The sequence below is a fragment of the Etheostoma spectabile genome, unplaced genomic scaffold, assembly GCF_008692095.1.
Source record: "Etheostoma spectabile isolate EspeVRDwgs_2016 unplaced genomic scaffold, UIUC_Espe_1.0 scaffold314, whole genome shotgun sequence".
Lineage (NCBI taxonomy): Eukaryota > Metazoa > Chordata > Actinopteri > Perciformes > Percidae > Etheostoma > Etheostoma spectabile.
The window spans coordinates 207,692-218,540 of record NW_022605583.1 but is presented as its reverse complement, the minus strand read 5'-3'; the positions used below and the strand labels follow the sequence as shown (position 1 = coordinate 218,540).

Genomic DNA, 10,849 nt, shown 5'->3' with positions numbered 1-10,849 from the left:
TTGTTGATTTTAACCAAAACTAATTTTATTGTCACATAAGCTCAGAGAGACGGCTGATCATTATGAACGGGTCCAGCACGGGTCAAACGGCGCATACACACGTCGTGTGTATGAAATGTCTGTATCGTCACTGCGCTGCATTTTTATGAACTATGATATTCTGGCCATGGGTCACATCTCTGGCCCAGGTCCAGGTCCAGCAGCTCCGTCTCACGCTGTTACTCTACCAACTGAAGTTGGTTGACTTCAATAACTTCTTCTGTGTTCTTCGCCGTGGCTGCCGCCATAGCAGAGTTACCATGGAAACACTGGTACAAACACAGGTTTGCCCCTCATACTTAACAATATACAGCTGTGGTAATAACAATTAAAACTGTGGACAAATGTCAGAAGTGTGGATCAAAATTTTGATCAAAATAATCGTGATTATCATTTTGGCTAAAATCTTGCAGCCTTAACGGACAGAATTTTCTGTAGTGTTGATAAAAAATTAGCAATCACTGAATGTTTTTGGTCAGTTTATTGCCATGTTTACATATTCTTTAAAGAAATGACTTAAATCATAATTTTGTCAGTGTCCTGATGTAGCTCATTACATTCAGGCAAATATTCCGTTGATAGTGTTATGACAGCATTTTGCACAGGTGCATGAGGCCTTTTTTTATTGATTTGTTTAATGTAAAAATGTAAAAACAAAACAAAAACAGTTTTCATTTAATTAGGCATCAAAGGAAATACAACTTTGCTGTCAAGATCAAAACAACGCTTTTAAACTGGCAGTCTGAAAATTTAAAATGATGTCAATCTCTTATCAAAATGGTCTCATAAACAAGCTCTCTGCCCTCCAGTGTAACATCTCTTGCTTCTCCCTGCTTTGAGTTCAGGCTCCTCTGCTGACTTGTGGCTCACAGGGAAGCTGGATGCTGCCCATATGGGTTTACTTGGACCAGGACTGGCTGTTGTGTAACTGCAGTGTTTCTGATCCAAAGTCCCCTGGCTACTGCGTTTCTGTTAGATAACTGTATGATATGAGTAGGCAAACGAGTCAGTTATTTCATTATTGCAGAAGTGACTAAGGAGAAATTGTTGTAGAGGTCTGTAAACTGTTTCAGATCGCTGTATTGTTGACAGTGGAGGGAAGAGCAGCACAGCAGCCTAATCGATGATGACCGTTCCCCAGCACAAGAAAGATGTCAATTATTAATGAGCTGACTATCATGTTCAGCCTCACGTAGAGGGGCTACATTTTTGCCTATTAATCATTGCTGCCAGCCCGCCTTTGTGTCACACCTCAGACTATTGGTGAGAAAAAAGGAGAGGGGAAAAAAATAGTTGGAGAGGTCACTGTAGCTATGTTTCCATCCACACGTTTTTATCTGAATTAGGTGATATCAAATGAAAAATGCTTTATGGAAACAGTAAAGTTTGATTGAATTTTGACTCAAAGGAAATACGTCCATCAGATTTTATCTTGATCGATATACGCTTATGCGATAAACGCTGTTGGAAACGTTATTTGCTGAATAAATAATGAATTGCGATTAAGTTTTAGGTCATTTTCTGGTTGCACCCGTCACAAAAAAAAAGGTTTTAGTTCATTTCCGCCCAATATTTCCACTCTGTTGGCACATGTGGCAGTGTCACACAAGACAGATGGAAGTGGACGAACCAAGAACAAGAGCTTTTTTTATTTATTTTCACTAGCAAAATATAACGCCAATTTAAGATGGCAAAAATCTAAGAAATGCCATAATTTATCAGGAACTTGCAAAGGAAATGGCCAGCAAAGGTTGCGACAAGCCTTGGGATGTCCTCCGGAGAAAATGGAAGGCACTCAAACAGTGATGCATGTCTCAAAAAAGAGAGTTGTCTCGCATCGGCACATAAGCACTATTACAACTTGTGCAATATTGATAATTTGTTGGTAGATGGCGTGATCCATTTTGTTTAGAAAAACTTGTTTGCTTGAATGTTGTGCGATTCAGTGTGAAAATGAATGGAAACCACTTAAAATGTCTCAATTCAATTTGAAATACCTATTTGATCGCAAAACAGCATGTGACGTCATTACACACACATTTTTATTTGCTTTAAAACACACTTTCACCAGCTTTATTTGCAGGAGTTTTTTTTTTTACTGAACTTCAGAAAATTCGATTGAAAAGTGGATGGAAACCTAGCTACAGTTACATTTACTTTGTCAGTCCACATTCCTCTCAGATAATGTGAAGTACATTTGGACAGGTAGTTAAGCCTTTCTTCCTGGGTAGGAAGGGGTTATCAGTGGAGAGGGGTGGCAAGGAATGTGTTTCCTGTGTGTTGCATCACTGTGCAGCAAGTACTCTCTTGAGCGCTGCAGCTTTTTGTTTACCAAAAATTACAGGGACAGTTGTGTCAGCAGCATGCGTGTGCACATTTGTTCTACGTATGTTGCATGTGTTTTGCGGAGATTGTGCGTGTGAAGAATCTGAGACATATGCAGTTACCGATTTACTCACTCCCCCATCATTGCACCATTCCTCCACCACCAAGCGGTCTGCGGAGAGGGGTGTCTGGCGTGTGAGAGTGCCACTGTGCTGAGTTGACAGGAGGGGAACAATTGCCTCGCTGTGCTGCATGTCCGTTCGGCCGCCTTCATGCAGCATTTTAGCAAGGGGCACCGCCGGCTCTTGGCTCTGTGAGCCTTGTTGACCAGGCCTTTGCCTGCTGGTCACTGACCCGTTGTGCCCACAGTGCCTGCAGCTCGTCAGGCCTCTGAGGGCTGCCGATTATCCCACAGTAATTGGCGCCTGGGCTCTGGCTGATCAAAGGTGCCCAGCTGACTGTAGAGCCCTGGTAATTTTCCATTCTCTGATGTTCTGCGGTCCTCTTTGCCTCTTCCTGCTTGCCCCGAACCCCGTCTTTGGCCAAGGAGGGAAAGTTGTTTTTTGGCTTTATTATACCTGCTTTTCTCAAGACATGGCAGGGCAGGGCAGTCCTTTCCTTGTCCACTAAAAAAAATAGAATTAAATTAGGTTTCTGGGTAGAGCTCAGTTCTTTTTTTAAATCAATAATGCTAAGGTCACAAGTTCAAGCCCTGCAGCCATTACCTTTCCTACAGCTATGTGACTTGGAAAAGCTTCCTTGAGTGTGACACCGACACCTCGGTCGTGTGCCATGCAGGTTTTCCGTTCATCTGAACTCTATACTCACCCATTAGTTTCTGTTCTCTGCTTGTAGGTGTGGTGGTCAGTGACATCATGTGGTTTAGTTCTTGGTGGGAATCTAAACCTATGTGCTCACAACCTTCATGCTAGCTCAAGCATGATTAAATGATACTGCCTTACGTGCTTCCTCGTTAACGGCCGCCCAAGCCCTAACATGTAAAATGGTTTCATTGCCTGCCTGATTTCGATCTTTCACTGCAGACAAAGAGCTTCATTGGCCGGCTCCTTGGCTATGTGTGAATGGACATGGTGAAATCACTTCTTATGTTCATATTACAGCCTTCTACTTTAGGACTCTTTCAGAAATGTCATCTACCGTTTTTGGAAAAAGAAGCCTAATACCATGACTGCTGAATTATTCCTGGCACTGAGATAACAGTACAGCATGGAATAAGTCATGGAATAAGTTGCTTGCCATTTAGAGAGTATTGCTTACATAAACACTAGTCTTTGAGGTCAGAAGAATCATAGTGTCTTTAAAGGGAAACTTGAGTTCATAGTCTAGCCTCACACCTTCACAGGTGCTTTCCAGGCTAGTTTCACACATACCACAAAACTACAGAAATAGGCTTTCCTACACCTTTTTGAAATGCCCCCTGTATTTCCAGAGGCAGTGCTGTGTTCACTACTCCAGTTTAACCACACAGCTAAGAGCTAACACATTAGCCATTAAGACTTCCTATAGGTTTAAAGTAGCTGTTAAAGTCCTGTTCATAAGTCTGCAGGTGAAATAGCCAGGTAGCACAAGCAGTTTGACTTAATCTGTTGCGTAACTTGGTATTCTACAGTCATCCTCTGCTTGACAGCCCAACCAGGGTACAAAGAGCGGAGCTCAGGTACGTGAAAAGAATTCCTGAAATGAGCAAACGGCTCAACAGCTGCACTGAATACTACAGGTCCATTTACATTCATGCTCACAAGACCAGTTTGGTTGGATGCTTCCTGACGTCAATACTTGTGTTATGTTTTTGCACAGTAGCTTTTGAAAAGAGGCCTGGAATGTGTCTGGGGACACTAGTGGTTGCACTATGACGATTAAATGCACTGCATTATGTTGTTCTATGCTCTATTGCACATGTTTTGTAGGGGTGGGAATCAGCAGACGCCTTCCCAATATTCTGTGTTAAATGTCAATTTATAACCTTTTTTTCAACTCCTAATTTTTCCCAATTTCAAATGACGTCCTCAAAAGGAAGCTTTGTCAACTGTTTTTATCTAAAAAGAAACTTTTCTCTGTTTGTTCATCTCACTTTAATTTTATTGCTGCAAAATGGGACAAACTGACCAACACATATATAATAAAAAATCCATACTTGGCGTCTGTGTAGCGATACAGTATTGCCACTGAAAATATTGCAAAACAATGCTGTATTTTTCCCCCACCCCTAATGTTTTGTACGTCCTTGTTATGACATTTTGATATTTTTCACATATTGTAATAAAGAAGTTCATGTTTTAAGTACATGGACTCTTAGAAAATCCTTTTTTATTACCGTGGCATTTAAATCGGCATCAAGAATCACGTTATTTTACTGGTATTGGCACAACTACTGAATATTTGGTATCGTGACACCCCTAGTCATATTACGATATCAAAAATCTAAGATGAGATCTAGCCTCATATATCGATATTTATATAATATTGATATATTGCCCAGCTCTAAAAGGAATCTGTGTTCATTCTCATGTTTTCCTAATTCAGCGTGTTTTAAGGACCGTTCAGTGTGTGTGCGTGCGTGTGTGTGTTGGCCTGGTCAGAGGGGCAGTGTATTGCAGTGTGTTGCATGTCTGGTCACTCAGCAGGGAGTTCCTTTTCCTCTCCAAATCTCATCACTCCTGCTGCTGGCCAAACACCGCTACTGACACACACACCATTTACCAACAGTGTTGTTGGGATGAAAAGCAGTCTTACTGACAACACATTGACTCAGCAGCTGGAACCATGGAGTGGGTTGATTGATTCTATTTTAGTAGTACTAATATTTTTCCATGTTTTCTCTTCTCTGTCTCTCTCCCTGTCTTTTTCGCTTATCTCCATTTCATATTCACTTTCAGCATTTCATTGACTCTTTCAAATCCTTTTCATGCTGTCAGCCCTTTTTATGTCTTTGTCTCTGCTGATCTGCCCTAACTCTGTCTGTGTGTGTGTGCGTGCTGCCGCCCTCTCACTCTTGTGCGTCTGTGTTTAGGTGTATCAAAGTAACACATGTTCTCAAGTGGTATATATGAGGCATCGCAAAGTGTTGAATCCGACAGTGCGGCGTCTAAAGCCCCAGCAGAATACATTTACCCCGCAGCAATCTGTAGATGTTGAGTAGGGGAACAATGAAGAACGACAGGCCTTCGTCACTCAGTAAACACTGTGAACACACACTCTGTCATCATATGTCACAGTGGCTTTCCTGGGCTCTTAAACACTGAAATAGCCTGACTAAATAATTTTCCTGGCCCCATAAATAAAACTTTTTATGGTTTATGGACATTAGTTGCTTCACTATTGCTGCTCCTGTGACAACAGCTGAAATTATCCTGATTATTTAGCAATGATCTTGATTATCAAAAGAAGAAATTTATTATTTCATATTGCATCTAGATCTGAACTTTCTTTCTGTTTTCATATTAGTATACAGGCACAGAATCATTTGCATCATATGTAGTGGCACTGTGGCTGACCTACTGCTACTGTTAAATGTGTCTGTGTGCACTATAAATAAAGTATACATTATTATTATTATTATTATAAGCTCTGTCTAACAAAGAAAGGAAGATAGTAATTATGATAATGGCAGTAACAGTCAATCAACTGAGCAAAGTCAGCAGGTCTAGACAGTTACAAACTGTTAACTAGTAGAAACACATATGTAGAAACACCATTGTTACCCTTATTTGTTCATTTTAAGACATTACAAATTATATTCAGCTATAAAAATACCTGAAAAGTTAGAACAAAAGTACAGAGTTGTTGCTATGGAGAGGATGGAGAAAATGAAAGCTCAGATGTGTCGATCTGGAATCTTGCTCCTTATGATGTCATGATGTCATGACTTCAGATACAGTATTAGGGGACCACTAAGGTCTATATAAAAGAGACTTCAGATCCGGATTAGGGACCACTAAGGTCTACATAAAAGAGACTTCAGATACAGTATTAGGGACCACTAAGGTCTATATAAGAGACTTCAGATACAGTATTAGGGGACCACTAAGGTCTATAAAGAACTCAGATACAGTATTAGGGGCCACTAAGGTCTATATAAAGAGACTTCAGATAACAGTATTAGGGACCACTAAGGTCTATATAAAAGAGACTTCAGAACAGTATTAGGGACCACTAAGGTCTAATAAAAGAGACTTCAGATACAGTATTAGGGGACCACTAAGGTCATATAAAAGAAACTTCAGATACGTATTAGGGACCACTAAGGTCTATATAAAAGAGACTTCAGATACAGTATTAGGGGACCACTAAGGTCTATAAAAAGACTTCAATACAGTATTAGGGACCACAGGTCTATATAAAAGAGACTTATATCCCGTATGTAGGGGACCACTAAGGTCTATATCAAAGAGACTTCAGATCTATGCAATTAATTCCACCTGGATTGGCTCTGATGCTCATTAGGGAGCGAGTAAATTGGCTCACTGCATCACTTTTCATTCTTTTATGTTTTTTTTTTATACCTAAATGTAATGGTGATCACGTAACAGTCCTCACGATTAATCAATCAATGTTGATATTACTGTGCATTTGCCTGCAGCTGTCATACCAGTTTATAATGCTGCTTGCCAGTGTCTTATTATCATAGCTTCTTTAAAGTGACAAAGTCATTTGGCAGTCATAGGGCAGACACCTCCTCTGGGTCGCCTTAACTCAAGGGAAGGGAGAAGGATGGGAGGATCAGTAGGCAGGAGGATAAGCAGAGTGGGGCAAACAGGAGCCTATATGACTTTTCAGCATTAAAGAAACACTTGAATATAACAGAAAGGTAATAATTGTACTCACTGGAAGTTGTAAGAATTGGCTGAAGGACCAACGTGTGCTCATAAGTCAAATAAAAAGCGATTTGACCGTACTTATTTAATGACACTGTTTTACATAAATACAGTAATCTGGCAAAAGGCTTCTCTCAGCCCTATTCAGATACTCTGTTGCTTACAGTAATTCTGATCTCGCCCTTGAAAATTAAACCCCACTTTAGATTGGTGTTTACATTGAAACCATTTTTACAGTTGGTGGCACTGTGTACGTCGGCAGAAATGACTGTTACAGAAACCCGGCTATGGACTGTGAACTTGCTCTGATGTGGTTGAATCAGAAATGACGGTACTGCTTGTGCAGAGAAAGTGCTGAGTTATTGCTGATGCTGAAACCAACAATTGCGCATGCTGTACACAGACTTCCTTCAACCCATCAATACTATTGATAACATCATCTTTTGATATTTTTGTTGCAGCTTCTGAGTCAGCAGCTCTGCAGGAAGTGCTGTCTGTTTTTATGTGTGTGCCCTGCATGCTAACTGCCTCAAACTGGGACAACCAAACCCAGAAACAGCGTGTCTGATGGGAGACAGTCTAAGCTATTTTTCTTGGGGAAATGGCCTGCCAGTTTGTGGTTAAATCCTTTGCTTGTTGACCTAAACAAAGTTTTAGCATTACATTTACTGTGGTTGGTGGTTAAGTGAATGTTGACACAGGGGATATGGGATAGTGAGAGTCTCTACCTACTCACTAATCCACAGAGACCCTCTGGCTCAGGTTGCACCAGGTTCACAAAATTACAGTCGGAACACTGATCTAAGAATGGTCAGCTATCAGTTTTTTGGTCAGCAGGGGCTCTGCTGGATTCGTTTGCTGTTATATATGAGTTGGCAAAGCCTGTGGGTATAAACTGCAATCTAAGATCAGCATTCTTCTCCTGAGACTCTATAAACTTGTTAATGTTAGCTTTTTTGTTGTGAGTCAGCCCTAAGTAGGATTAATAGATCATGTATTAACAGCACTTTACTGAGGTCTAGTGAATATGTAACATTGTCTGTGTTTCCTCAGCTCAGTGCAGTGCTTTGGTACAATGCTCAGTGTATAGTATTTTGCCTGATTTCTCCACCTTGCCAGCTCTTCTACTGGCACTTCTCTCCAGAACAGCAAAACATAATAACGCAGACATTTTGGCTCTGGGGCCTTGAAAGGCCGCTGTTGCCGTCTGTCTCACTTGTGCATGTGTGTGAGTGTGTTTTCAAGAGCTTTGTGTTTTTAAAGAATGTTTACTGTGGACATGTATGGCAGCTTAGGGTTTTGTCAAGTGCATATTTACCACTGCTTGTGTCCTCTCTCTGCTGCTGCTGCATGTGTCTGTGTGTATGTGTGTACTGCAGTGATGTCAAGGGGATAAAGTAAACATGGTTTCCATGAGTAGCTTTTTGGCTCCGAGGTTTACTCAAACTTTTCTAGCAGAGGTCAATTTTAGAGTGAGGGACAAAGTGTTGTGGTTTGCTCTGAGTGATCGCCTATGAGGAGGTTAAGCTTCTGTCCCACAGTTTACTTTGGACAACACTGATGTCTTCTCAACAAAGCAGAAAGATGGATATTCTTCTTAGTTTAAGATGAAAGGAGCACGTGGCTGTTTTAGGTCAGCTGGGGTACAAACTCACAGACACTTTGTAAAGACATATTCACATGGCCGCCACATTAGTCTGTACCTATTGTGTTCCCAGCAGCACTCTCCCATAAAGAGGGACCAGGATTGATGGAGTTGGGAGACCACTCGGACCACTACATACATCAAACCCCTCCGAGCAGGCTTTCAGTCAGCAGCCCCTCTCAACAGCATGACTGTAGTGTTTATAGCTCTCTTTTGTTAATCAAAACTCCACTCTATTTGACATACCATCTCTTCTGGCAAGAATGGTTGATAAACAATCACAAAAATGTTGTTTTGTGGCAAATGCGAGGGACATAAATCTTGAGGATGCACTCTTGAGGCCCCATGTGTCATTATGGTGGAGACCAGGCTGGACCCTGCCCGTTGATTCGGTGTTTGAATTATTGCTGGGGCATGCCTGAGGGGAGAGGCTACAGTGACAGTGATTTGCCACTCCCTGGTGCCAGGGTACTGCCCTGGTTGTTTAAATGTGGCCTCAGCTGTTGCCCAAAGTGATATCCGGCTCTCTGGCTGGCTGGCTGGCTGGCTGGCTGGTTGACCTGCCGTTAGACTGGGCCCCTTTAATGTCACGCCTGGCCGCTCCTAGATACACAAACAAAAGCATGGCCACACACAAAAAGCCAGATACACAGAGACTGATGTACACAAATACATATACAATGGCAGAAGAGAACAGCAATATAATATTCCCTGTGCAGCAGTCTGGCCCTATTTCACCCCTAACCTGGGTCAGTCATGTGTACTCAGGAAACGGAGGTCATGGTGTCTTGCTGGGGGCAGGGAACAGATTGAAGGACTCTGAAATGATTCAGTGGCAGACAGGGAGCGAGTGAGCCGTGCAAACAGTAGCTTGCACTCCTTTTCCCACCATTTCCTTCCTCTGTGGAGTACCACCCATTTGGACCAAGTCCTCATCGTTCTCTTTCTGGCTTTTGTTCCTCGGACATGTTTAACCGCCAAAAATAGATACTTTTTAGAAATAGAAAAGACACATTGTCTTGCTGACTTAGACACGTTTCAGCAGTTTTATTAGTTCAGCTTGGTCTCAAGCTGAACTAATAAAACTGCTGTACGCTTTGTACGTCAGGCTGATGTGTACAGAACAAGACATTACACTCTGCTGATCATAGTTTGTTTTGCACTTGTCCCTTGGATCTACCTTTGCATCATGATGTCAGGTTGTATCTGTGGATCACTGTATGGACACATGCTGTACCTGGCAAACAAAGTCATTCAGATTACTGTTGGGACTCTGATGGTGCAAAGTGTGCAGATCACCGAAGCAAAGAGCGGCCTGCCGAGTGGAAACAGCTGGTGATGAGTTCCACTTGTTTACTGACAGTCTCTCTTTTCACCAGCTTGGGCACATTGTGACTGCTGTTGTTTTATTGGTGTTCCTTTTGTGCTAGTCATTGTTTAAAATTACACAAGACTTGCTTTTGAGTGAAACACTAGTATTGTTTGTATACAGCTTGCAGTGTAATTTTGAGTCTCATAGTTTCTAAATTAATTCATACACTTAAAATAATTATTTATTTTACCTTTCTCTGTGTATCTGTACTTATTTTTGTCATGTGATGCTACAACACCTAAAATAAGCCACTAAGCCTTGATTAATTCCACTGGGGATCAATCAAAGCTTATTTTATAGCATAAAAAACTGAACTGATTAGGAATCTTTATAAAACGCAAATAGAGAAACGATTACCACCAACACTATTTTAAATCCCTAATCAAATTATAGTGTTGCCTTACTTGCTGTATGTTGTCAATTGAATGTACAGAACATTCAATTATTTGAAAATATCTGCCATTGCGATATTTTTTCCCCCTGTGATATATATTGCGATACGAAAAAAGTAATTTTTTAAAGATGACATAAATAGCTGTATTTGGAAATAAGAAATCATTCTCGACTACTGCGGTGATTTTGTAGGGGAGTGCGTCTACATGGAAGATAAAAATGAAAAAGGATCTTTTCTAA

At 41.1% G+C, this 10,849-nt stretch overlaps 2 protein-coding genes across 9 annotated transcripts in view; both read left to right on the top strand.

Annotated features, from left to right (window-relative positions):
* galnt16 (UDP-N-acetyl-alpha-D-galactosamine:polypeptide N-acetylgalactosaminyltransferase 16) overlaps positions 1–10,166 on the top strand; it is an 80,472-nt gene extending 70,306 nt beyond the window's left edge. Inside the window, exons 16-17 of the mRNA XM_032511079.1 lie at positions 7,273–7,276; positions 10,156–10,166. The gene's annotated coding sequence lies outside the window, so the exon portion shown is untranslated. The remainder of the gene's footprint in view (positions 1–7,272; positions 7,277–10,155) is intronic.
* numb (NUMB endocytic adaptor protein) overlaps positions 1–10,849 on the top strand; it is a 51,883-nt gene that overhangs the window by 5,534 nt on the left and 35,500 nt on the right. For 6 of the 8 annotated variants that reach the window (XM_032511074.1, XM_032511076.1, XM_032511073.1 and 3 more), the window contains exon 1: positions 5,132–5,153. The exons of the other annotated variants lie outside the window; for them this stretch is intronic. The gene's annotated coding sequence lies outside the window, so the exon portion shown is untranslated. Of the gene's footprint in view, positions 1–5,131; positions 5,154–10,849 lie in introns of those variants that run through there. 8 annotated transcript variants of the gene reach the window in all.